At 41.9% G+C, this 24,754-nt stretch overlaps 1 protein-coding gene across 1 annotated transcript in view; it reads left to right on the forward strand.

The window, feature by feature from the left end:
- Window positions 1-24,754, forward strand: part of DRD2 (dopamine receptor D2) — a 1,149,771-nt gene that overhangs the window by 649,356 nt on the left and 475,661 nt on the right. The gene's annotated exons all lie outside the window — the stretch shown is intronic.

The following is a 24,754-nucleotide window of genomic DNA, read 5'->3' on the forward strand; positions in this document are numbered from 1 at the left end:
ATCGTGGGAGGCTGTGAGGATAAAACATACGTACAAATACAGAATTGTCTGAGTGCCCCGTCTTCAGGGCATATTCGATTTCTAAACACACTGAGCACTACAAGACGGACTCTGTCATCAGATCTGAAAGAGTAAAACAAATTGTGAAGCCAATATCCATAAGCATCTGCAAGTTGACAAAAGGCATTCGCATATGTTGGCAGACAGGCTGAATATCCTCTGACTTTCATTTGTCTACAGCATAACACCAGTCGACATTTCAGCGTCCCAAAGGAATGAATAATGTATGCAGGAGGGCGTATAAACAAGTCTATAAGGTCTGCAATTCAATTAACTTCTCATTTCAGTTTCCTTTAGATGTCATCATATGTTTAGGTTTTCACTGTTAGCGCCCCTGCAATATTCATGGCAAACATTTTGTATTCAATACATGTGTTTTACAAACAAAAAGGAGTTCAATCTTTTTCAGCAATTGGCCTCTCAAAAATGTCCATCCACTGGATTAGCCCATAGGAGTATTTTAGTCTCACAATTTTTCTGTTGGTTGTTTGTGTGTCGTCCAATCCCTTTGTAGTGCCTACTATGCCTCTATGAAGGCTCCTCTTAACAGCTGTCCTAGCAAGTCATGTAAATGGCCAAACGACTGTCAAATGCGTTGTATTAAAGTTTATTTCAAACGTGGGCTTTTTGAAGCTCACTTTTATCATCTGGACTTTTTTTCCACGAAGATGGGGAACTCTCTGCTTAAACAGTGATTGGCCCTATTTTCAATAGCATTCCAAAATGCAAGGTGGTCTCAAAATAAGGCTTGGAGTGCTGTATTGCGAGGTGTTCATTGCTCTCCCACTCCTGCTGTACCCACTTCCTGTTTGTCATCTCCTTCTCATTCCTGCCTCACTTTTTCCCAGCGCCGCCATCTTTACCATTTGCCCGGCTGGCTGTCCCTTCTTGCACCCAATCTCCCATTGTGCTTCTTAATAACTCATAATGTGGCCCTTTTTTCACAATTGAGGTCACCTCAACCTGCTTGGCTGCCACCATCATTAGAAAATCCTTGAGTGCTGCTGGTGGGTGAAGGTCTCTCCCCATTGTGTAGAAAATGGCTGCCAAACCTGTTCACTGTGTCATCTTGACCAAAGTTCATATCTGCATATTTCCCAGCAGTCAATCCACACCAGTGTATGGAGGTCATATTGGACTCCTCAACCATGATTTTTTGCCTATCTTGGGGATGAAGGTGCCAGGGCTGATAGGTATGCATTAGTCATGGGATAGATCTAGATTTAAAGCGGTAAAACATGCATGCTCATGAATGCACAAATGTACACCTGTACATGCTTATGTTAGCATTCATCATAAAAGCCTCAACCCTATTGGCTTTGCCAATGTTCGTTGTATTCTGTTCGAATTTGTGGGTAAGTTCTCATTTATATTTAGTCTAAAACCCTGCAAGAATTCTGTATGTTCCAGCCATTTTCACAGGCTTACAACAAAACCCCAGTCCAATATCCTAATAGAGGGACGTTTAAGGGGCTCCTTGATAGGCCATGAAGTTCTAGTAGAGTCTTCTGTCAATCAAGTGCCCCAAGTCCCTTGTCTACACCAAATAGTTTTCAATACAATAGGATATTGGAGAGAAACCCTCTATGAGGAACTCGAAAGATGTCATTATTGGGAAAGCCAGTATGTCTGCTGTCTTTGATAGGGGTAATGTTTGGAAATATTTGGGCGGCGTTGGGGGTGCTTCTGTCTAGATTCTGACAAAGATAATACAATAATGAAGCAATATTAGTAGGCTACTTTCTTTAATATTCTGCGTTAGCATAGATCATTTGCGTGGCTTTGCAAGTCCCAAAATAGATTTTGATAAAGTGTGTGCCAAAAAAGCGACGCAACCTTGATGTAAAGTCTTAGTAAATCTGGGTCGTGGTAAATATCCCCCTTTGCACTGTAAGTGGCGAATATATAGACAGGCACAAGAATTTATACATAGTATACTTAGAATCAGTTTTTTCGATGCATCTTGAGGAAAGCATACATGCATGCACGACTTTAGTTTGAGAACTAAAAAAATCTGTAAATCGAACGTGTTACTGTTACAGCTGAGTGAAAAAAATTAATGAGACCGGACAATTAGCGAACAGATATGTGCCTTAATGAGAAGCTAAAACATCCACACAGCAAGCTCTTCTTAAACACAAAAAAATCCATAAATCGCTAATTTAAATGTCATTTTTTCAACAAAGAAAATGACTGAAAACACACACTGGGCCTCTAGCTGCAGCAGTCTAACAAAACGATTAATTGATTACCACGACACAAAAATCTAATGGGAACACAAAGTGGACATAATGCGAAAGCCTTGATGGACAGCCGTGAGGAACCATGAAAAATACATGCACCAATGGTTGAAGGAGTCTGACCCAATTCCTCCCTCTTCTCATTGTATGTTTTTAAATTATTTAACCACAATATCTTCCAGGAAGCTAAAACTATCTACTCCCAGACCATAAATTAACAAAATAACTCCTCCAAAATACATCAATACTCAATTTCTGTATGACATCCTATGTGAATTGCGAATTCTGAGATTTTTTCAAATATGTAGTGCTGTGGATTTGGCTATACACTGAGATGTATCTTGAGTCACCCACTTGAATTCATGGCAGTTTTTAAAACCTTCTTGTTAAGACCAGTGGCAGCTGGTAGGGAATGGTGGTGGGGGAGATGGGGAGGGTAGAAAAAAAAAACTCCCTGCTGGTTGCCTCCCCAGCCACTGCCTCTCCGTCGCCTCTCCTTCATTGCAGGCAGCCCCGAGCTCCCAGGCCCACTGCAATGCAGCATTGTGATTGGTCTGATCACTGTGAGTTGGCACTCAGGCGGGAACAGGGATCCTGTGTATGTTTCCAATCAGGCTCTGTATTACAGCCTGGTGAGTAATATGCGAAGTGCGCATGACTGTTTGACCGGGCCAAGACAGCCTGCCAAGCATTCATGTGCGCTTAGGACCTCATTTATGAGGTGTCGACATAGAGCAGCAGCAAGGATCCTTACTGCGCTGCCCCAACATCAAAACAAAAGGACAGGAATGTGCTGTATCTTTGAGATAAGGTGTACTCCTGTCCTTTTCCCCTGCACTGGCGCACAAGGGGCTGCCATGTGCCAATGCAGGCATCCTTTCACCGTGGTGCCAAGGTGCCTGTATTGCAAGGCTGATTGATTTTGTGTAGAAAGGGACACCATCCAGCACAAAATCAATCAATTCAGGTGATTTCCTCTTTCTATGTGAGCTGCATAGAAAAAGGACAAAACCAGGAGAATTGAAAACATTTCTCCTCTTTGTGCCTCCTTAATGCCACCAGTGGGGTGGCATTAGATTCTGACACATTCCCAGGTTTAAGATTTCTCATAAATATGGGAATACTTCGGATTCCATGGGTGTTGCGTGGGAACACCCATAGCATCACACATGAAATGCCCTTCGGCAGATATTCACACGGCCATAAAAAGCTTTACAAAGTCACTTTAAGAGCTTTCTAAATATGTTGGGGCACATTGCGGCACCAGAGCGTCAAAAAAGTGACTTCCAGTGGTGCAAAACTGCTCATAAAAGAGGCACTTGGAGTGTGCTCACCACTCCTCACCCTGCTCCTGCCCTGGGCTGCCCCGCCCCTTCCCACCCCTAGAAACGGAAAAATAAAATGATCATGAGGTTCCGTTATTATCATTTTTAATTTTCCTCTACACTGCTCTTCCGCCTCGCCGCTGGTAAAGGCAACCTTTTCCGTGCACATGCCGGACTCCAAAACCCCATCTCCTTCTTTATTCTTCCTCATTCATGTGCACTTTATAAAAACGCTGACTGAGGGCCTGATTCACAGAACTAACTTAAGACAAAATCCTAAACTTACTACTTTTGGTATTCACAGAAGTTAGCATTTTGTCTTAAGACAGACTGTAGACAGACTTAAGACAGACTTAAGTTAGGATTCTGTCTTAAGTTTGTCTTAAGTCTGTCTTAAGACAAAATCCTAACTTCTGTGAATACCAAAAGTAGTAAGCTTAGGATTTTGTCTCAAGTTAGTTCTGTGAATCAGCCCCACTATGCGGTAGGTTTCTGCAGTGTTGAAACCTGTTGCATGGCAACAGATGGCTCGGACAGATGGCTCGGACAGATGGCATGGCTGGCCAGTGGTCCATGGCATGGCTCCATGCAGAAACAAGTAAACAGACAAGTGCCATGCTGGGAAGCACACCCGCAGCAAAGACATGGCACTCTTCCACCAGAGGCTCAAGACGGCTTGGCACCTGACTGGCATGCTAGCTACTTGCTATAGATACTTTGAAGCAAACACAAATGATCTGCCTGGAGTTCTGAATTCGAAATATGCCACCTTTTGCTCCAAGCGTTTTTTGTTGAAACTATTGGAAGATATCTTACAATTTCTGGATTATTGCAAACATTAAACTTTCCTTCTCTTTTTATGTTACCATTTCCTCAGTTGGCTCCATTCTCTCCCTGTTCTGTTTTTATTTGCGCTAAAAATGAAGCTCTGGTCGAATGCTTTGAAATGTTTAAACGAAAAAATACAAAAAGTATCAAGCTTGAAATATTACACTTAAATCAAGTTGCGCAAGACATACTATTTCGTACGAAGGTAATACATTCAAATAAATTACTTTTAATACGGTTCATCTTTATTAAGGTTAATCTTGTACACTAAAGCCCTGCTCCTTTCGTTTTATGTGCATGTTTGAAAGTTTCTACACGTTGTTACATTTACTCGCAGCACTGCCATGAGGAGCTAAAAGCTTAAATGGACGTTTCATAAATCGCCCATTGCTTCCATCGCTTTCCCTTACTCCATTGCTTACTCTTGCATTGAGGGCACAAGTCCTAAACAAAGAAGTGGGGGGGCTCTGACGTCACGACAGAAAGTGACGTCACGAAAGGTGGCTTGCACCATCAGACTCATTGCCTCCCCTCGCTCACCCCTTAGATGCAATTTCAGCAGAGAAGCCAGCGCGTGTGCAGCGTTCTCAATGAGCTCCGATCTCGCCCCAAAGAGGCCAAAGTGAATGTATGGCTCCATTTTCTCCAGTTATCGAGCTCCCGGTAAAATAAGTGGGAGGACGTCGTCCACCCACGCGGTCTGTCCTCCCACGCGGTACCCCGACTCGAGCCCTGCTTGCATTGTTCACACGTGGCTGAATATGGGCAGCAGCAGCAAAAACATATCCGTCCAATTTGGATCCACTTTGTAGGGGTGATAATCAGGGTTTGAGGGGAAATTATTGTAAGAGTCTTGGATGGGGAGTGTGGGATCAGGCATCAGAGTTCGGGTTGAAAGATTGTGTGAGGCTGGAACAGGAGGCCGGGATTAAAGCCAATAGCCAATAGATTGACGAAAGTCATTATGAAAGGGGTGCGCTCAGGGGTTAATGGCCAGAAGTCCAGGAAGTCTGAGCCTGGGTCTGTATGTATAGTTGTCCACATGAAAGGAATACATTATATTTCCCTTTCACATTTACCCCTATGATAGCATGCTGTCATACGTGTCACTGTTGTCCTTAGTCAGTACTGTCAAAACTCAAAAGTCTCGCATATATTTATTTATTTTTTGCAACTGCGTTATCAAGGGACACAGGATAATTTCTCTTACATGGCGGTTCCTGGGGACAATCAGATTGCCAATGATACCATGTCATCCTCGAGCTGAGGATGGCTTGAAATCCAGGGAGAAAACCAACTGCGGATGAAAACTGCTGTCTTTGAGGCCCTCAGCACTGCAGAGGAAAAGAGACTGTTAGACCTTCGCAAGTTGACACCCTGCAGATCGCAATACTGCCTGTCAGCAATCTCTTTCACTGGGCAGTCATCTGAATTGCTACTCCATATGCACCAAAAAAAGTATCATGGATGCTACTCCCGGCTACTAAGACCTCACCTATACTCCATCAACCTACCAAGCCCATAACTACCCCTCCTGCCTCCTCTGTTGCACCCTTTCCCACAAGCGAAAACACTCCTGCCTTCTTCTCATGGAGAAATAATCCAAGTGAGGCAAAGATCTCGCTCATTGCAACATCTCCACCCTGCATCCTCCCAGGTGTCACCGTCAACCCTCAATGTATTGGGGTGGTTGACATGGGCAAGAGCTGCCATTTGCAGGACTGCATCCTTTCAACATCGGTCCTCTGTATGGTGTGACATCTGTGAAAGACATAGCAACATGCACAACATTTCCACCCACTTGGAGAACATTGCCGCCCATTAGCAAACCCTCCCAAGATTGCGAGAGAGAGAGGCCCAGGTATTTATAAAAAAAGCTCTGGTCTTCATTAAGTTGCAGTCAGGACATTTTCTGCATGTCAAAGGAGAAGGATGCAAGGTGCCATACGCCAGTCAAGCAGCTCATACAGACCCTGGCTCACTGCTGGACATCTTAACCCCTTCGCTACGGGGGTAATTCCGCCATGGTGCGAGGAGGCGGGGGTTGAGCACGGCGCCGTGGTGCTCGTGACGAACCCAGCTCATAATGAGTCACAGTGGAGCTCTGCTCATGACGAGGTGGGCTCGTCACAACTCCGCCCAGTGATTAATTTTCCTACACAGGCGGGGAATCAATTGTGCGTGGGCGGAGCGCAGCCGTTATGACGAGCCCAGCTCGTCATGATCACAGCTCCACTGTGACTCATGACGAGCTGGGCTCCTCATGAGCACCGAAGGAGTTAAGCTGCATAGTCAAGCAGGCATTTCAGACAACAGTGGATTAATGCTGACGCATCACCTCTGCTGCATGGATCAGCACCGGTGGATCGATTCTGCTGCGTGAATTGGACCCGACGCATTGCCTTCAGAACCACCGCTGCATGGTACTCTTCCCAGCGCAAGGTCCTCCCAACTCTGTCAATAGCAGCCTCAATGACGATGCTGAACCTCTGCCTCACAGCTTTTCGCTCACCAAAGACGATGCATTGCTGCTACTGTGTGGAGCAGGACCAGCGCATCGCCACCGCTGCATGGTTCAGAACCGGCACATCACCTCAACTGTATGACTCATCCACGATGTTGACACACGTGGGATTAAGGTACTTATGTTCAGCGGGTCTCGCAAGGTCCCTATATCTGGCTCATTCTCCATTGGGGTCACCCTGAACTTTTGACTTTGTCCTGGTCCAGCCCAACCAGATATTCCGAATTGAGCTTTTTGCTTCTAGGTGCTATTTTTACCTAAACACCTTAAAATTCAATATTTCAAGTTCTACTTTTTGGATTTTTGTCATTTTGGTCTTGTTTTATTTATTTATAATTAAGCTGTGTTTACAAGCAGGTGTGGGATGTTTTTGTGTGGTGTTTTCACTTTCTTATTGTTTGAAGTGTTGCAAAAAATACTTTACATATTGTCACTAAAGTTAAGCCTGACTGTTCTGTGCCAAGCTACCCGAGGGTGAGCACCGGTTAATTTAGGGTGTGGTTGTGCCTTATAGTGACTAGGATTGTGGTTACTACTATTACTCGAATCTGGCGATGCAGTGCGCGCAATGAAATTTGTTTTATTTATTTATATGTTCATTTACCTGTATTTGGCCTTATTCTGTAGTTTACTATCTCACATCCTGCACCCCCCCACCCCACGTCACCGCCCGGCAGCACTCCCACCACCGACCGCTACTGACAGCAAGGCACTCTATCGTCGAGCCACCGGTTCCCTGGCTCATCCCCAAAACTATTGCGGCAATCGCACACCTCATGGCGAGGAGAAATCGTGGAAGTAGCCAGCTGTTAGTCGAGCATTCTTCTTTCCTATTTAATACACAGCAGTAAACCTGAGAAGAGTAATGAAAATGTCCTGAAAATAACGAAAGATTAGTGCCACTGAAAGCATAATTGAGGCTTAAATAATTTGTTCTGCACATGTCAGCACTGAACGTACAGCACGTTAGGACTCTGTTCAGGTGCCTCCTGGTTGCCTGGATGCCAATTGTGTCCAGCTGCTCCAATGCTATTCATGTAATGGGGCTATTTTGCGTTTAGCTGCCATACAAGGGACATTGTGGATTTGAAACATTTACACAGAAACAGTTTTCTTGTTGGTTGGTGGCGCTTGCATTATCGCAGAGCAGTGCCATATTTCCAGAGGATTAGTTGATTTGATTAGTGGCACCGAATGGCTCAAAATAATTCCAAAAGAAATTGTGTCAAGCTAATACATATCAAATACCAATTACCTAGTGGAAGAATCGGTGCATTAATGGTCGGATTATATGGGTTTGTTTTTGCTTTAAAAAATCACATTAGGTCCCTGTATCAATACTTTTTATCTGAAGGTAAGTGTAAACGTTCTGTTGAAAAGCGTGAAATAAATGATAATTCCCAAGCCCTGATTCAGAGGATGAATGTTGTCAGGATTTTCTAAATCAGAATTCAACTTATTACAGCGGAAATCTGTCGGAAGGTCAATATTATTCTGTCATAAGCTTAGAAATGGTTGACAAAATATATTTCACAAGAATTGAATTAGGTGTGCTGAGGGGAGCAAAAGAAACAGAATTCTATGATCATTTACAAATGCACAAGAACAAGCTCCTAAAAGATTTGAAGTAGATTTCCATTTAGTGTGTGATACTGACCAAATGCAAACATTTATGAGTGTGTAGGGGGAGGGGAAAAACTGTTTTCCAGTTTGCAGAAAAAAGTTGGAGAAAAATATATTTATATACATAGCGCCACACCTCCAGCTTGTTTCTCCACAAGCTATCTGCGAAACACCGTTAGGAGGGGCGGTAGTAGGTGTGATGTACATAAATATCTAATCAACTCCAAGAGTAATTCTACAAAAATCATAGGCCCATGCCTGCAATTTACAGTGTCGACATGATTTGTAATTTTTTCATTCAATACACAAAAACTAACAGAAACATTGAGTGACATAGCAGAATGGTAGCAGAGCCAACATGCATACAGCACGCAAATTACATGCAGGAGCAATATATTACTGCATAGACGAGGGCTGTCTCAGCATTGAGAGGTAGTCTTGAGGTAAACTGTATTTTGCTCTGTATGTACAAGGGAGAAAAAGTACATAGCAAACACTTAGGTTCATTGATAACATGAATTAACATTCTGAGGCTAGCCATGAAGTAATATGTAAGCAACTGTGAAATCAGAAGGCCTTAGTAGTGTTCCCAGTAGTAGATACACTAACTTAACTTAAATGGCCGAATACGATTTTTGAAGATTTTTGTGAAAAGACAGAAGCTAGTAACTAATATTGCACAAATTTACAAAATGGTTCAAGTAAAACTAAATTGAATGATTAACACTAACCATCTTCAGGGCCCCTATTCTCTGTTTTCAGTTTTATTACCTTTACCATCAGACAAATATCATAAAAAGTCATACTCCCACTGACATCAAATATAATTAGAAGCTTGCATTATGAGTTAACTCTTGTATCTAGCTTTAATGGATCTTTAGGAGGAGCAGGTACTGCAGGAGTGTTCACAGCCCTAGCATAAACATGGAGATTCACAAAAAGATACTTCTGATTACATTTTTAGGTTTATGCTCCACTTTTTCATGTTTTGCCCTTGACCTCGAAACTGGCCCTTGGACTCGTACTTTGAAACCCTCGCTGACAAGTTTTGGCAGCAAAAACCACAAACTATGGCACCTCAATGTAATTTTGCAACCTCAACGAGGCTTAGTATATGACTTGTAGCCATCATGTAGCATAGGTAATTTGCAACCATAAAATTGAAATCTATGTAACTTGTAAATTTTGCCTTAATACGATGCACCCCATTGTCTAGCCCCTGTGTCGAGAAGTCATTAGGTTTTATAGCGCATCTCAGAAACAAAATAAACAGACAGATAGACTCCATGAAAGAGCAATCAATTGATTTTGTTTTTTACAATTTTGCCTTGTGACTGCAGGACAAAGTTGCTACATACTTTCTACATACATGAGCATTAGGTCTTCAGTTGTCTTTGGACATTGATGAGAAAGGGTTAAAACACAATATTGTTATTATTGGTTTCATGCACGTAGCAGTGCATTAGATTTTTCTGTGCCCCTTCTAATTAAATGCAATATTCATAGGTGTTCGTACATATTTCATCACTATCTTACCACATCAACATATCTATGGTGAATTTACCTAAGTAACACCAATAACCCCAGCCTGGGTCAATGTGTGTTTCTATAGATGCGTGTTTGTCAACTTACAAAGAATTATAGATCTTTCCCTTGTTTGGGTTGGCAGCTTGACACGGTGTGCGGTGACAATTGTTCCGTGTATTGAGGAAGGCATGCTTTGAAGTACCAGGTGTCAGAGTTTATAGGAACGGGGTGGTGAGTCAGTCTACTAGGTGCCCAGGTCCATTTATTTTTATTTATTTTATTTTAAAAGTTTTGTAGAGCGTTAGCTAGACCCATAGCTATCAGAGCGCTTCACATACACATTGTGAAAAACAGAAGGGCCTTACTTTACCTAGAAGGCTGATAGTAAGTAAGCAAACCACGGATAAAGAACACAGCATGAACAATAAATAACTGTGCAACGGAGGGGGAGAGAAAAACAAGGTGATTAGCATAGTCCGTTCACCAACAATCCTTGAATGGGAGTCAACTCGGAATATTGAGGTCTAGGTTAGTTGACGTTGTTCAGGAAAGTGTTTGTTAAGGAGATGGAGTTTGAGGTCCCTTTTGAAACAGGAGAACAGGATCAGTTCCGTTTTATCTGGGTTGAGCTTTAAGTGATTGACGTTGAACCAAGTTTGGATCTCCGTTAGAGTGGTATTGAGGTGTTGGATGTCATCGGGGGATTTAATTTTGAAATAGATTTGGGTGTCATCCGCGTAAAGGAGGTAACTCACTCCAGCTTTTTTCAAGATAATTGTGAAGGGCTGCATGAAGAGATTGAAGAGGGATGGGTAGAGGATTGAGCCTTGTGGTACCCCAAGTGTGACATTTGTTGACTTTGAGAGACAGGAGTTGATCTTAATTTATTGCAAGCTACGCTGGAGGAAAGAGGTGAACCATTTTAGTACAGTACCATTTATGCCGGAGCGCTTTGACAAGGACTCCAGAAGAGCTGGATGATTAACTGTGTTGAATGCCGCAGATAGGTCAATAAGGATGAGTAGGCAGATATCACCATCATCTAAGGCTTTGCGAATGTCGTACGAGACATTGAGTATGGCTGTTTCAGTGCTACAGCTTTTCCTGAATCCCGATGGAAAGGTGTCGAGGAGGTTGAACTCATCAATGTGTTTATTTAGTTAGTGCAGAACACATGACTCCAATGTTTTTGCAAGGAATTGGAGGTTTGAGATAGGTCTGAGGTTGTTCAGATCATTAGGGTCGGCCCCTGGTTTCTTGAGAATGGGCGTGATTTGTCCAAGTTGTAGAGAGTCTGGGACATAGCCAGAGGTGAGAGAGGCGTTGATGATTTTTGTCCAGAAAGGGGAAATGGTGTGGTTGAGTTCTTTTATGATTGTGGAAGGGAGGGGATCCATGGTGTGGGAGGAAGGTTTTAGATTAGAAATTATCTTGAAGGCCTCGTTTTCCGCCATTAGCTCAAAGTCGGATCAGTGCGCATTGTTTTTTAGCTGGAGGCGGTCTGATTGTCCTTATACTGAACTCTTTCTGCGTGGTCAAGGGAAGTAGAAAGGGGGCAGGTTATGAGGGAAGGAGTGCTTGCGGTTTGTATGAAGGATTGATCAATTTTAGCGAATTTATTAGTGAAGAAGGTGACAATTTCTTCACATCGCTCATTTGTGGCTTCGATAACTTGAGTGGGGGTGCCGTTAGTTTGGCTTTTGACAATGCTGAATAGTTCTCTCGGTCTGTTTTACGCCAAATCTAGTTGGCTACGGAAAAAGGATGCCTTTTCACTGAAAATGTGTTTTTTGTATGCCTGCCAGGCAGATCTAAGTTGTGTTAGGTGTAAGGTCGAGGGGGTAAGCCTCCAAGCCCTTTCCGTTTGTCTGAGTTGGCGCCATTCATCGTTTAGCTCCGCGTTAAACCAGGGATTCGATTTGTTTTGCCTCTGTTGTTTGAGTTTGAGTGGAGCTACTTGGTCTAAAACCTCTGTCATTTTTGAGTTAAAGTGTGTAGTGAGGTCATCCGCCGTCTATGATGAGGGATGGAGTTGAAGATGGGGATGAATCAAGGAATCAAGTTCGGATAAAGGGACTTTTTTGATGTTTCTGGTCAAGAGTTTAGGTTTGACGTCAAAAATAGGTTGGTTGCTGACAGGTGTGTCAATCCTGAACAGAATGAGGTGGTGGTCGGACCAATGGGAGAAATCGCTCTCAGAGAGACCAGTTCGTTGTTGGTAATGATCGCATCTAGTGTTGCACCTTTGATGTGAGTTGGCTTAGTGCAGAGTTGTTTGAGGTTATGTATTTCCAGTAGGTTGGATAGGTTCAGGACAGTGGAGTCTTTTGGGTCGTTCCAGTGGATATTGAGGTCACCCAGGAATACGTCTTTGGTATCTGTCAAGGAGAACCATGTTATTAGGTCTGTTAGTTCTTCGGGAAAAAGAGTACGTTCTCCAGGCGGATGCTAGATGGTGTGGAATTTGATGGATGAGGTGCCCTATGTGGTGAGTTCGACACCCAGGTATTCAAATGATAGGCATTCTGCAGGTTTGAGATTGGTAATCTGTATTCCAGCTTTGTGGATGATGGCTAGTCCTCCCCCCGTTTTGATCAGCCTGTCTTGTCTCATTATGTTGTACCCCGGGGGGGGGTGAGGATGTCAAGGATGGGGGTAGACTGGGCATTGAACCAGGATTCAGTTAGGACAGCGATGTCAATTTCTTCAGCGAGAAGAGCTTCAGCAATGTCAGTAGCGTGTTGTACTGCTGATCATTACACAGAGCCGCAATTTACAAGCCAAGAACATGGTGACTGTAGAATTTCAAGTGACAGCAGTGAGCGACATCAGAAGATAGACAGATCTCAAAAAAATATTTGCTAGACCCCCATTTATCTTAGCCACCACCGAGTCCAGCTGCTGCCAATACCATTATTTTACCAGTTTGTTAACATAATATATTTGCGGCGGTTGAGGACTGCCTTAAATGTGACAACATCAGATTGTTTCGAGTCTCCATGACACAGATTGCTTTGATATATGTTTCCTTTAATACAGACTCATATCTTGTCTTTGTCAGACTGATTTGCTTTTCTCATTTGTACCTTAATAACTGATAATACTCCTGTCTGTAGCGCTTGCACAATGACCATCCCCACCTCTTGGACACTGACTTTCCGTAGGCCATAGCACTTGGACAGTGATTAGACTTGTTGGACTCTTTCCCTTTTTTTGCAGGCTTTGCATAGTGACAACTCAGCCCAAAGGTATTATAGAGCTTTACATAAATACCAAATGACATTACACATGGTCGATTTAGTTTTCTCTTTTAGGCACAGTTAGATTAACACCTTCAATGCTAAGGGTATTTTTCTCCTGTGCTGAGATTTCTTAAATCTCTTTATTTCATGACAAGCTCACCTTGTCATTAGCACAGCTCCAGTGTGCTTCATGACGAGCTGAGCTCGTCATGAGCATGGAAGGGGTTAAGTGATTTCCCCATAACGACATAAAGTTGAGTCAGGAGTTAAACCACCAGACCAAGGGCCCTATTATCAAGAAAGGGAGATACAATATTGCCGCTTTTATCAGCAGGAAACTGCCGCTAAATCGGCGACAATGGGCTTGATAATATGCCCTTGTGAATTCACGAGGGCGTATTATCAAGCCCATTATCACCGTTTTAGCTGCAGTTTCCTGCCAATAAAAGCGGTGATAATGTATCGCCCTTTCTTGATTATATGGCCCCAAATCTTTTCCCAAAACCATCACCTTCTCTATGATAGCTATGCTGCGCACAGCATCCAAGCTGGAAATGGAAGGTTCAAATCTTATTGAAATAGCCTGCCTTAATTATAAAGCATTCTAAAACAGCCACTATTTCTTAGACCCTGAAGAAGCAGACTGTGATGGCCAAGGATCACTGGGCCCAAGGCATTGCTGAAGATGAAATTCTGCTATTTGTTAATTGGAAACAGCTCAGTTCATCATCCTGTGGAGAGCCTTTTCTTCTAAAAATGAAGCTAATCATCTCTTGGCAGGACTTTTATCTTCCATAGTATTGTAAATGTTTCAACGGACATCTGTTCAGTCAACAATGTTTTAGGGTGAAACTGTCGAACTGTTTCTGTGTGTTAATTCTATGGTATTGACAATGCGGTGTATTTAAAAAAATTTATTACACCTATGCCAGGAGGTTGTTGTCCTACATTTCCCGAATACTTGAAACACATCTGTTCAGTCTTCACGTAGGTTGCAAATCGTGAAATTCTGTTGATAATATATTCTTTCTATGCTGAATGATCGGTGCCTTTTTCCAGATTTTCCAAAAGTGACTTAATACTGTGTGATAAAATGTGTGCAAGTATGCAATAAGGTGATTGTCTGCCCAAAATAGACACATTGAAAATTGGTGGCATATGTATGTACAAGCACAACCTGAAAAGGGGCTTAAATAGCACTTAACTGTCTAATTACAGACCCGTTGCACCTCTGCCTGCATGAGCTAGGGGGTAGAGAATATAAGACTCTCATATTTTCAATAGGGGCCTTGATTTTTAGGTTTAGACTTTGTTTTAATTGAAACAACAGCAGAATCTGCAAACAGAGGATAGAAAATAACATTTCTTTTACATTGCATCACTACAACACTCATTTGCTTCAGGTATGCCATCTCGTCGGGTAATGTGTCCAAGAGAGGGCAGTAGGATGGGAGGATAAGAGATTGGCGAAAGTAATAATGAGGTTCATATACACAACTTAAATCTCGAGTGTCCCAACTGTATTTCTATTTTCGCCTCCTTCAGCCATTCAATAGTGAACAGAATCAGAATGGACCCTGAATTGCAGTATTACCATGGAAGAGCATCACAAAGTAATCAAACCTCTTAGTCAAAACAATCAGCCCAATTCCTCTTCAAGTGATGAAATCCATTGCAAGCCCCCTTCGGATTTGAAAGTAATACTGATCATTCACCATCTCTTACCCAGAGCCTGGCAGGGAACCACAAAGAAGCCCCCAGGCTTTTGCAGATGAGTTCCTTCTTAACACCATTCAGGTACTTTTGACATCTCTGGATGATTAGACATTAATCAAGGAAAACATGCACCCCAGAGCCATTCACTACTAGAGACAATTTTTTGCAGCAATGTGAGTCACAAGCTTACAGGTTTAATAAGCTTTATTGAGTAAATAACAACTAGATAAAAATAGGCCTTAAATAAACAAAATATCTGTGATATAATGTGAAGGGAAAAACAGGCAATAAAAAAGAGCAGAAAGCTATTTATATTTTGACAATAACATTGGGAGGGAGGGGGGAATGGCAATACAATACATATCTACAATTGAAGATTGTGTAACAATAATAAACCTACTTAAGGAATAAACAAATACTTAGAATATCTAAAATGCAATTCAATAGTGAGAAATAAAATATAATGTAGAGGAGAAAGCAGAGACAATAGTAATTTATGGAGGCTGAAAAGTTTCAGAAACATACGTAATACATGAATTGTAACCTTAGTTAAAGAGTTAGTTAATCGTGACCGAAATAAATACCTATTTACAAATAGTCTGACAGAAAAGGCAAAAGCGATATCCAATCTGTGGTTGTGTCAAACATTGTTCTACCAAGGCTTCACAGAAAGATTAGTTGAACATTTCCAGATTGGCGAAATTAGCTGGAAGGCTAAAACCAATATCAAGTCAAACAAACCATTTTCATGTAAAGACAATCCCAACGACTGATAAACGTCCTGTAAAAAGAATATTATTTGATAGAGGAATATGCAAGTTAAAAATAGCTGAGAAATGCAACCAAATATTCTTCCAAAAGGAAAATACAGCAGGACAGGAAAATAGGAGGTGCATTGAATCAGCCAAAGGAAAATCACAGGACCAACAAGCCTTGTTATTAGTATGTTTAAAATTAGCTATGGACAAGGGAGTAAAATATAATCTATGGTAAAGAAAGAACATGGATTGAGTGATGGAGGGAGGTCTTCAAAGACCTACCCCATAACTTGTCCCAGAAATCGATGCTCCAAACAGAGCCCAAATCCATCTCCCATGCAGTCTCTATCTTAGATTTAGGATGGTCAGCATTTGGGTGAGAACATGTTTATAGATCAGGGATGCTTTAGGAAGCACAGGTAATACTCTGAGAAGTGGATCCACTTTGGGCTCAAGCTCAATTGAAAAAAGAGTATAAAAAACATCTCAAATTATTCCCATAAGAATTGAAAATTTGTATTCCAAACAAGTGCGGGCATTTAAAGGTGCCCTGAAATTGTAGAAAAGAACACAGAGATAAACCATCAAACATGTCCTGACCCAAATAATTCCCCTAAGTCTCCAGGATATCCAATAAAGAGGTCTATTATTAATGGTAATGAGTTGACTGTACCAAAAAGGAGATTGTTGGAAGGTATCCCTAGAGACAATTTCCAATTGACAGTGAGGTTTTAATAATGAACAAGTGTGTTTGAACAGCGGAAGGGGAAGTGACATTGACTTTTGTAGTAAAGGCAAGAGCGTCCTTTACAGAAAAAGTCACAAGTAAGGACCGTTCAACATTGACCCACAGCGGTGCAAAAGGTGAAACTTTAGTAAGAAGCCATAGAGCAGCCAATCCAAGACAAAAGGCCTTGAGAATGAGTAAAAAATCGGGAAAGTTCACTCCTCCCATAGATTTAGGTTTTCAAAAATGTCACTGGTAAATTCTAGATTTTTTTATTATTCCATAAAAATTTACAGAGGAGGGAATCAATTGTGAAAAAATAGACATTCGGAATATGAATGGGAATCATAGAGAAAATATATAATAAATTAGGAGTAAACGTCATTTTAATAGAATCAAGACATCGCCACCAAGAAATAAATAGAGGCTTCTAGGAGGAGACGAGATTAGAAATATGATCTAGCACTTCCTTTATATTAATTTTAATTGAATCCAATATGGAGTTATTAAACCAAATGCCTAAGTATTTGATTTTAGAACTATTCCATCAGAACCCAGTAGCTTCAAAATGCTGTTTGAAACCGAATTTGGTGATGGGGAGAATTTCTGTCTTGTCAGAATTAATCTCATAACCTGAAACTAGGGAACAATCTGAGATTTCTTGCAATAGAGAAGAAATAGAGGTTTCAGGATGAGATATACTGAGTAGGATATCGTCCTCTTACGCAGATAACTTCAAATGTTGATAACCATAGATAAAACCAGAAATAGAGGTTTTCTGGAGGATATGAGATAAAACCAGTTCAAGTGATAAAATAAATAGAAGGGGAGAAAGAGGACAACCTTGACGTACACCCTAATGCAAATGAAAAAATTGAGAGATAAGACCATTAACTACGACAGAAGCCTTAGGAACTGAATATAATAGAGAGATTAAATAAATAAATTTAGGACCAAAATCATGCCAATGAAGGGCTTTAAATAAAAATGACCAATTCACTCTTTCAAAAGATTTCTCAGCATCAATGGAGACTAGAGCTAGAGGATAGGAAAGAGTTAGGGTCTTATTAAAACATTAAAATGTAAATGAAAATTGTCAGAAATTAGTCTGCCTTTAATGAAACCATACTGTTCTAGACCAATTACGTTTGGTAAAAGATGTTCAAGATGCAAAGCAAGCAATCTGGCAAAACGTTTGCAATCGACATTTACTTGGGAAATAGGACGATCATTTTTACAGTGTTTGGGGTCACAACCATCTTTATGGATTAAGCATATCATAACCTCTAAAAAGGTTTCCACTGCTCTACCAGTAGCATGAAAGTATTGAAAGAGCTGCAGGAGTTTTGGAAGAAATAGATTTGAGAAGTGTAAATAAAATTCTACCGTAAACCCATCTGGGCCCGGAGTTTTATTTTTTTAAAGAAGACTTAAAGTATGAGATAGTTCTAGGATGGACATATCAGATTCTAGAGGTGGGAAGTCCAGGTCAACATGAGGCAGGGCTGGAACGTGACTAAGATAGGTGTTGATAGAAGAGACATGTGAAGAGGACTCCAAAGTATATAGGGCCAGATGTAGGTAATCTCAATTTACCTATTCTTAAATACCGAATTTTACCGATTCGCTATTTAAGAATAGGTAAATGGGATGTAGGTAATTTTTCATTAAAAAGTACAGAATCGTTAAGATTTGGTAATTACCGAATCGGTATTTACCGTTTCGGTAATTGCCATTCATACCTATGGGCCTGGATGCCCATAGGAATGAATGGCAATTACCGAATCGGTAAATACCGAATCGGTAAAAAGGGGGAAAACATTGAAGGGTGACATGGTGTCACTTTGACACTCTGTTTCACCCCTCAATTGGGTATGGGTGCACATGTGGCACACATACATGCCCTAAGGGCATGTATGCCTGCCACATCGCACTGTTGGAAAAGCAAAAAAATGCTTTTTCAAAGGTTTTCATTATTTACCACCAACTTGTAGTTGGTGGTAAATAACGAATCCTTAACTGAGGAATGCACCAACTTGAGTGCTCCCTACATCCTGGATTCGGTAATTTACCGAATCGGTATGTTAGGAATTCGGTAGTTTACCGAATCCTTAAATGACCGATTCGGTAAAATACTGAATCCCAAAAAAATGCCACCTACATCTAAAAAGACCAATACCGGTCGGTAACAGCCGAAATTCGGTAATTTTGTCCGGTACCGACCGGTATTGGGCAACCTACATCTGGCCCATAGAGTTTTATAAAATTTCATAAATCCATCTAAAATGTCCTGATCTTTTAAAATAATGTTTCCATCCAATGAGTGAATAGACTCTACCAAAACCTGTTCCTTCTGATATTTGAGATCATTAGCCAGAAGTTTGCCAACTTTATTTCGTCCACCATAATACCGAGCACTACCATAATACCGAGCACTAGTAAGAAGAATAGTAAATGAAGCATTAGCTGTAATTGTTTAGTTAAAGTCGAGATTCGCACGAACAAGCTCCTGTAAGGCAGCGTAAGACAAACAAGCATAAAATTGATGTTCTAGGTATTTGATATTAGCTAGCAAAATGTTATGCTGATTAAGTAAGTCTTTCTTTTTCTTGGTAACAAAGTCCATAATAAAGCCTTGTGCAGTAGCCTTAAAACCATCCCATAGCAATGAAGGTGAAGCATCTGGAGCTGCATTTAGGGAAGAGAATTCCTCCGTAAAGGAAATGAAAGGGGAACAAAATAGTGGATCCTACAAAAGAGAATTATTAAACCTCCACCTAGAGGACTTCGGATGTGAGCAGAGTGAATCGAATCCAGCAACAACTGGGGCATGATCAGAAATGACAATAGGTTTGATTGAGGAAATAAGGTTCTTTGTCAAGGCTTTAGAAAGATGTAATCTAATCGGGTCAGACTGCCATGTGGGGGAGAGAAAAAAAATGGCACGTAGAGCCGGTCTGAGATCAAGGAACTCCTTCCGCCCACTTCTTAGAATAACAACACTTTAGATCCTGACCACATTTGTTGTTTCTTAAGTTTGACCATGGTTAAGACTTGCAAAAGGTCCGTGAATTTCAAAAAAAGAAGGATCATCCCACGAGGCCTTGAGGGAGCAGATGCAGAAGAAAGGCGAGGACCCAGCCTATGGGCACGCTGGATATTCAGAGACACTGAGACAGGGAGGTCTAAAAGCATCAGAAGAAATTAGAAGAAAAAGGTCACAGGGTCATCTCCCTTGACACCCTCAGAAAGACTATATAAACAAAGGTTGTTGAGCCTATTTCTGTTATCAAGATCCTCAATAGATTTCTTCAAGAGTATCACCTCCCTCCCCAGAAATGAGATTTTTCTAGATGTATCTTAAAGGTTTCTGATGTGTTTTTCAACTGTGGACAACCTGGAGTCAAGTGTTAACCATTTAGTGCCCAGAACTTGTAGACATTGGTTTCCTCAATAAATGGGCACAAAGCACATATTTCCTCTAAAACAGTGTCCAAAGAAACAGGCGAAGCTGGTTTTGGTGGAGAAGGAGGATCTTGCTTAAGTCTTTTGTTAGCAGAGGAGGGCTAATTAAATTTTGATGGTGAAATGGACGTAGATACTGCCCTGGAAGAGTTAGAATGAGCCAAATTGACAGAGTCATGCAAGTCATCCATAGGTGCACCAGGGAGGGCGAGTGGGACACAGGCAGTCCAGTGGTAGACTTTTTACTAGAGTGTAACAGATGTTTAGATCTGCCATGTAATAAAAATGTTCCAATCAAGCATGTATAGAAAGAAGAAAAAAGTCTCCCTTTAATGAAAAATAAAAAGTAAAAAGGCCAAAGGCGTGAGCTTTTATTCTTAGTGTAAGCCACAATGCTTTAATAAAGCAAGTCCCAAAAGTCAATTTTAAAAACAGTGCCTCGTGCAAGGAGTAAAGCTGAGAGGAATTGCTTCAGTCTGGAGGAGAAAAAATGGGAGGCAGGAAATGATGTCCCTTGACGTTTTACATAACCAGAAGCAGGAGGGAGGATACAAATTATAGCCTCATGCTCAGGGGATGTTCCACAAAGAAGAACTCCCCATGGAAGCCATATAATGGCACTGGAACAGCTGGAATCCAAGATGCGTCTCCTGATGCAGCTCCAAGCTCAGGCGGCCATCTTGTAAGTCGCTGCGCGTGCGTCTGAGTCACAAGTTTCTGTTACATTCATTCAGCCAGCTCATCAACCACTGTCCTCATGCACCTTTTTGTTGAACATAACCTTAGAACAACTGCTGCTTATTTGTAAGTACCATAGAGGAGCTAATTTCCCCAAAAATCAAGATACTAGCACTGGGCTCTCATTCACTGCTGAGAACTTGAGTGCACCCAACATCCTCTGGTGTTCTCTGGAGTGCACAACACTAACGAGTAAGAGAAATTCTTCTAGTCTTAGAGAGTGCCACCATCTTTCCTTCACTGGTGTCTCTAAGTGTATGCAATGTGTTGATGAAGCTAGATCCTGCTACTACCTATAATCAGTGTCCACTGATAAACTGCAGTACCATTCAACTTTTAACCAGACGGACACATCCACATGGCTGGAACACCACAGACGCTCCATAGAAAGTAGCCATTTTGAAGCTTGATAAGCCAGATGAACCAGAAGTTACAGAATGACACGGTGGTACAGATTTATCAAAGGGTTTGCATCACCTTTGCACTACGCAAAAGGGATGCAGGGTGATGTAATCCTAGAATGAGAGTTACCAAGCTATGCAAGGCCACCTTGCATGGCCCTGTGTGCTTTTGAATCTGGACTAATTCAAGGCAGCGGAAGGCAGCACAAGTCTTCAAGCATCCACTCTTTTTTTTGGGCACATTCACAGATTTTCCATGAGTGGTTAGCCTGGGAATGCATCAAAACGTCACACCTTCCTAGGGGAGGCGCAAAGAGGAAAAATATCTTTATTTCTCCTAGTTTTTCCTCTTTCAACATGTGCTGCAGAACACAGCACATGTAGAAAGAGGAAAAAGCCTTTGCACCATGTGCAGCATGGTGCAAGGGTGCCTGTGTTGGCGCTAAGCAGTCAAAAGTGAGCAAGCACAAGGAGAGAGCAGAAATGTGCCATATCTTGATAGATATAACACATTCATAATCTCTCCCTTTCACGCAGTGCAGCAAGGTGTCTTACTGTGTTGTGTTGGTTGAATAAATGATAAATATGGCCTGATTATAAGTAAGATATGGCGGAATTACTACATGGATTCCACTGTGCTTGATCGTGAGTAGGCCCGTGTTCCCATACCCAGTTTTCCAAAGTGTTGAAATAACAGACCTAAATTTGCAGGGCAGTAATTCCTCCTGGTAAAAAAACAGGTGGCTTTTGCCGCAGTAGCCATCCCCCGAACACCATTTTTTTCCCTGGCAAGCAGGAGCATTCAATGCTTCTACTGCCAGACCTTATCTGCTCTTTCCATCCCCCACTCCTCACTCCCCACTCCCCACACCTCCTTCCCAGGTCCCTGCAATCAGTTGCCCGCTGCTGAGAGCAGGTGGTAATTGTATGTGTTACATACTACAGAATTGTAAATTCAATGTGGTTTTATGATCGGTAATCCAATTCCACATGGTGCTTCCAAATTCCTTTGGGTTCAATTGGTATTTACACGGTACTATCACAGTTAAAGCAAGGTAATGAAAATTCTGCATGTGGAATAGCCACACCACCAATATCATGCATCTTGCAATCGGGCTGTATAAATCGTCTTTCATTTTTAACAAGCTTATACATTTGAGAGCAACTAAATACACCACAACAGTAAAAACATACTTTGGTATTGCTCTTTAGTGGCAAACATGAAGAGATTGTTATGTTTACAAAAGAAACTTGTTTATGCTTACAGTAAGGAAACTGGGCTATTAGTTAGACAGGATGTGACAACTGCATAAGCAATAGATTCACAATTACCGCATCACTGGGAACCAAATGCCCAACTGTGGTGCTTGACTCTCTCAGGGTAGTGATGCAGAGCAGTCCAAAGCCTACTCTGGGTAGGTGGTGTGGGCTAGTAATCATCATACACTGGCACATAACAATAACACTCAATAAAAGATTGCTCAGTGTGTGCCTTTTCTTTGGAAAATGAAAAGTGCATTTATTACACACACACACACACTACTAAATACTATGCAGTAATTTACAAATTCTGAAATCACATTTTAGCCCTAATGGGTCATGACCCCCAAACATTAAAGTACCCCAGCACATATACCCAGTAGCACATTACCATAAAGGAGGATGTCACTTCAAGTATAGCAGGTCTATCAGGATTGCCACATCAAGGTTACTATATTGAAAGATGAGGAATTTTAGGTTGGACAGCCTTCTCTCTATCACTGAAATCAATAACCATGAGTCATCTGCAATCATTACTATCAATAAAGAATTTCAACATATGCAAAAATCACTGTCATCAATACATCTTCCAATAGAAAATTGCAAACAACATTACAAGCTTCTTTGTTTTCCTTCAACCACTTTAGACCAGAAAACCAAAAGCCCTAAAACCAACCTCTAGTGATCCATGCACTCCCAGACTGTAGTCCAAATGTTCTTTCCTCTGAAATGTTTAAATCTCTCTGAAAAAGTTGAGGGTCATGGATTTATTGACCCTGCATATTTAGGGTCAGTTTCTGAATTCCTTTGGGAACGGAAGCTGCTGTGACTCCTGCAGCCCCACACAGCTTTTTCAGCCAGGCCTCCTATAGTTGCTCAGGGCCTTGCACACCATAACGTCTTTATCTTTTGTTTCTTTGTTGTGTTGGGGGTGCCTGGTCCCTCCAAGGGCAACCTGACATGCATTTCTGTGTGGTCAGCGAGGAGAGTACATTTCTGGGCTGCCCAGCCAGCTCAGGTTTGTTGTGTGTGGCCTCATGTTGTGCGTCTACGTTTCTTCAAGCTTTACCTTTTTCTTAATACCCTAGGACTATTCCCTCTTGAGGGTCTTAGGGGGAGCCCTGGCTGCCTTGCCAGATGCCCTCCTACACAGTCGCAGGAGCCAGCAGCTGTGTTCTCCCTGCCCTCTCTATGCAGGCAGGTTTAGTGGTGGCTGCCCCAGTCTCCCAGACATGGTGATCAGGGGTGAGCCAACCGACACTGGGGCACAATGGTGCTCTGCCTCTTCTTTTTCTGCTTCTGGTGGCCCAGGGAAAGGATATAGACCACTCTCCTTAAGCAGGCCAGTCTTCCATCATCTTTGCAACCCGGGGATAGGGTCCCAGGCCCCACTTGTGCAGATGCTGACTTGGGAGACGGCGTCCTCGGGCTTGTAAGACTCTGGGATGGCAGCTGCATGCATGCCCCTCTTGGGTTATAAAATATTAATGGAACTAGCACCAACCTCCTGTCCCACCCTGGGCTCATTTTAGAAACTTGCGGTGGATCCCTGTGCACTCTGGTGCGATCCAGGGTTCAAAGCTCAAATCCTTTCCACTCATATATCTCGGGCCCCATTGGGCTGATTTGCTTTATTCTGGCCTCATTTTGCTCCTGGGGTTTAACCCAAGGCACATTGAGCTTTTTCAACAGGCTTCATGGCCTCCAAAGTGGCACTGTTCATAAGCTGAGCTAAAAAGAAATGACAATTCTGAATGGCCTAGTCTTTCAATATAGTCCCAGAAGGAGTACATGTAGATGTTTGGGATCTGCATATTTAACCTTGGCATACATATTTCACCCGGTTGGTACCTCACAGGACTTTGTAGGCCTAATGGAAGCTAAACAGCTTTTTACAGCAGATTTCCCCCTATTTGTATAATTCAGTGACACTGCGATATACCAGTAAACCCTACTGGCCTTACCTATGAATGCCCACTAATATTATAAGGCCTTCCAGGCCAACGTCTAACCTTGTAGAATCCTCTCTCCACCAGTATAGCTGTGTGCCTATACAGGGCTGCGCACATCAGGAGGCTCATAGGTGCAGCCTGTACTTGCATGTGCTAATGTGTTCATGTGTAGCCAGCCAAGTGCCCCTTACCCTAGCTGAGTGGCAGAAGCGTTATCTTGAAAGGTGGACACTGGTGGTAAACATGTGCAAGTTTCTAGAAACTAGAGTTTTCTAGACTTCACAAAAATATGAATGAACTGGAATTTTTGTTGATATTCTTTTCTAGTTAAATTATTCTCACAACAAAGGCAAGATCTTGCTGAAATT

The sequence above is a fragment of the Lissotriton helveticus genome, chromosome 3_1 (genome assembly GCF_964261635.1).
Source record: "Lissotriton helveticus chromosome 3_1, aLisHel1.1, whole genome shotgun sequence".
In the NCBI taxonomy this organism is placed as follows: Eukaryota; Metazoa; Chordata; class Amphibia; order Caudata; family Salamandridae; genus Lissotriton; species Lissotriton helveticus.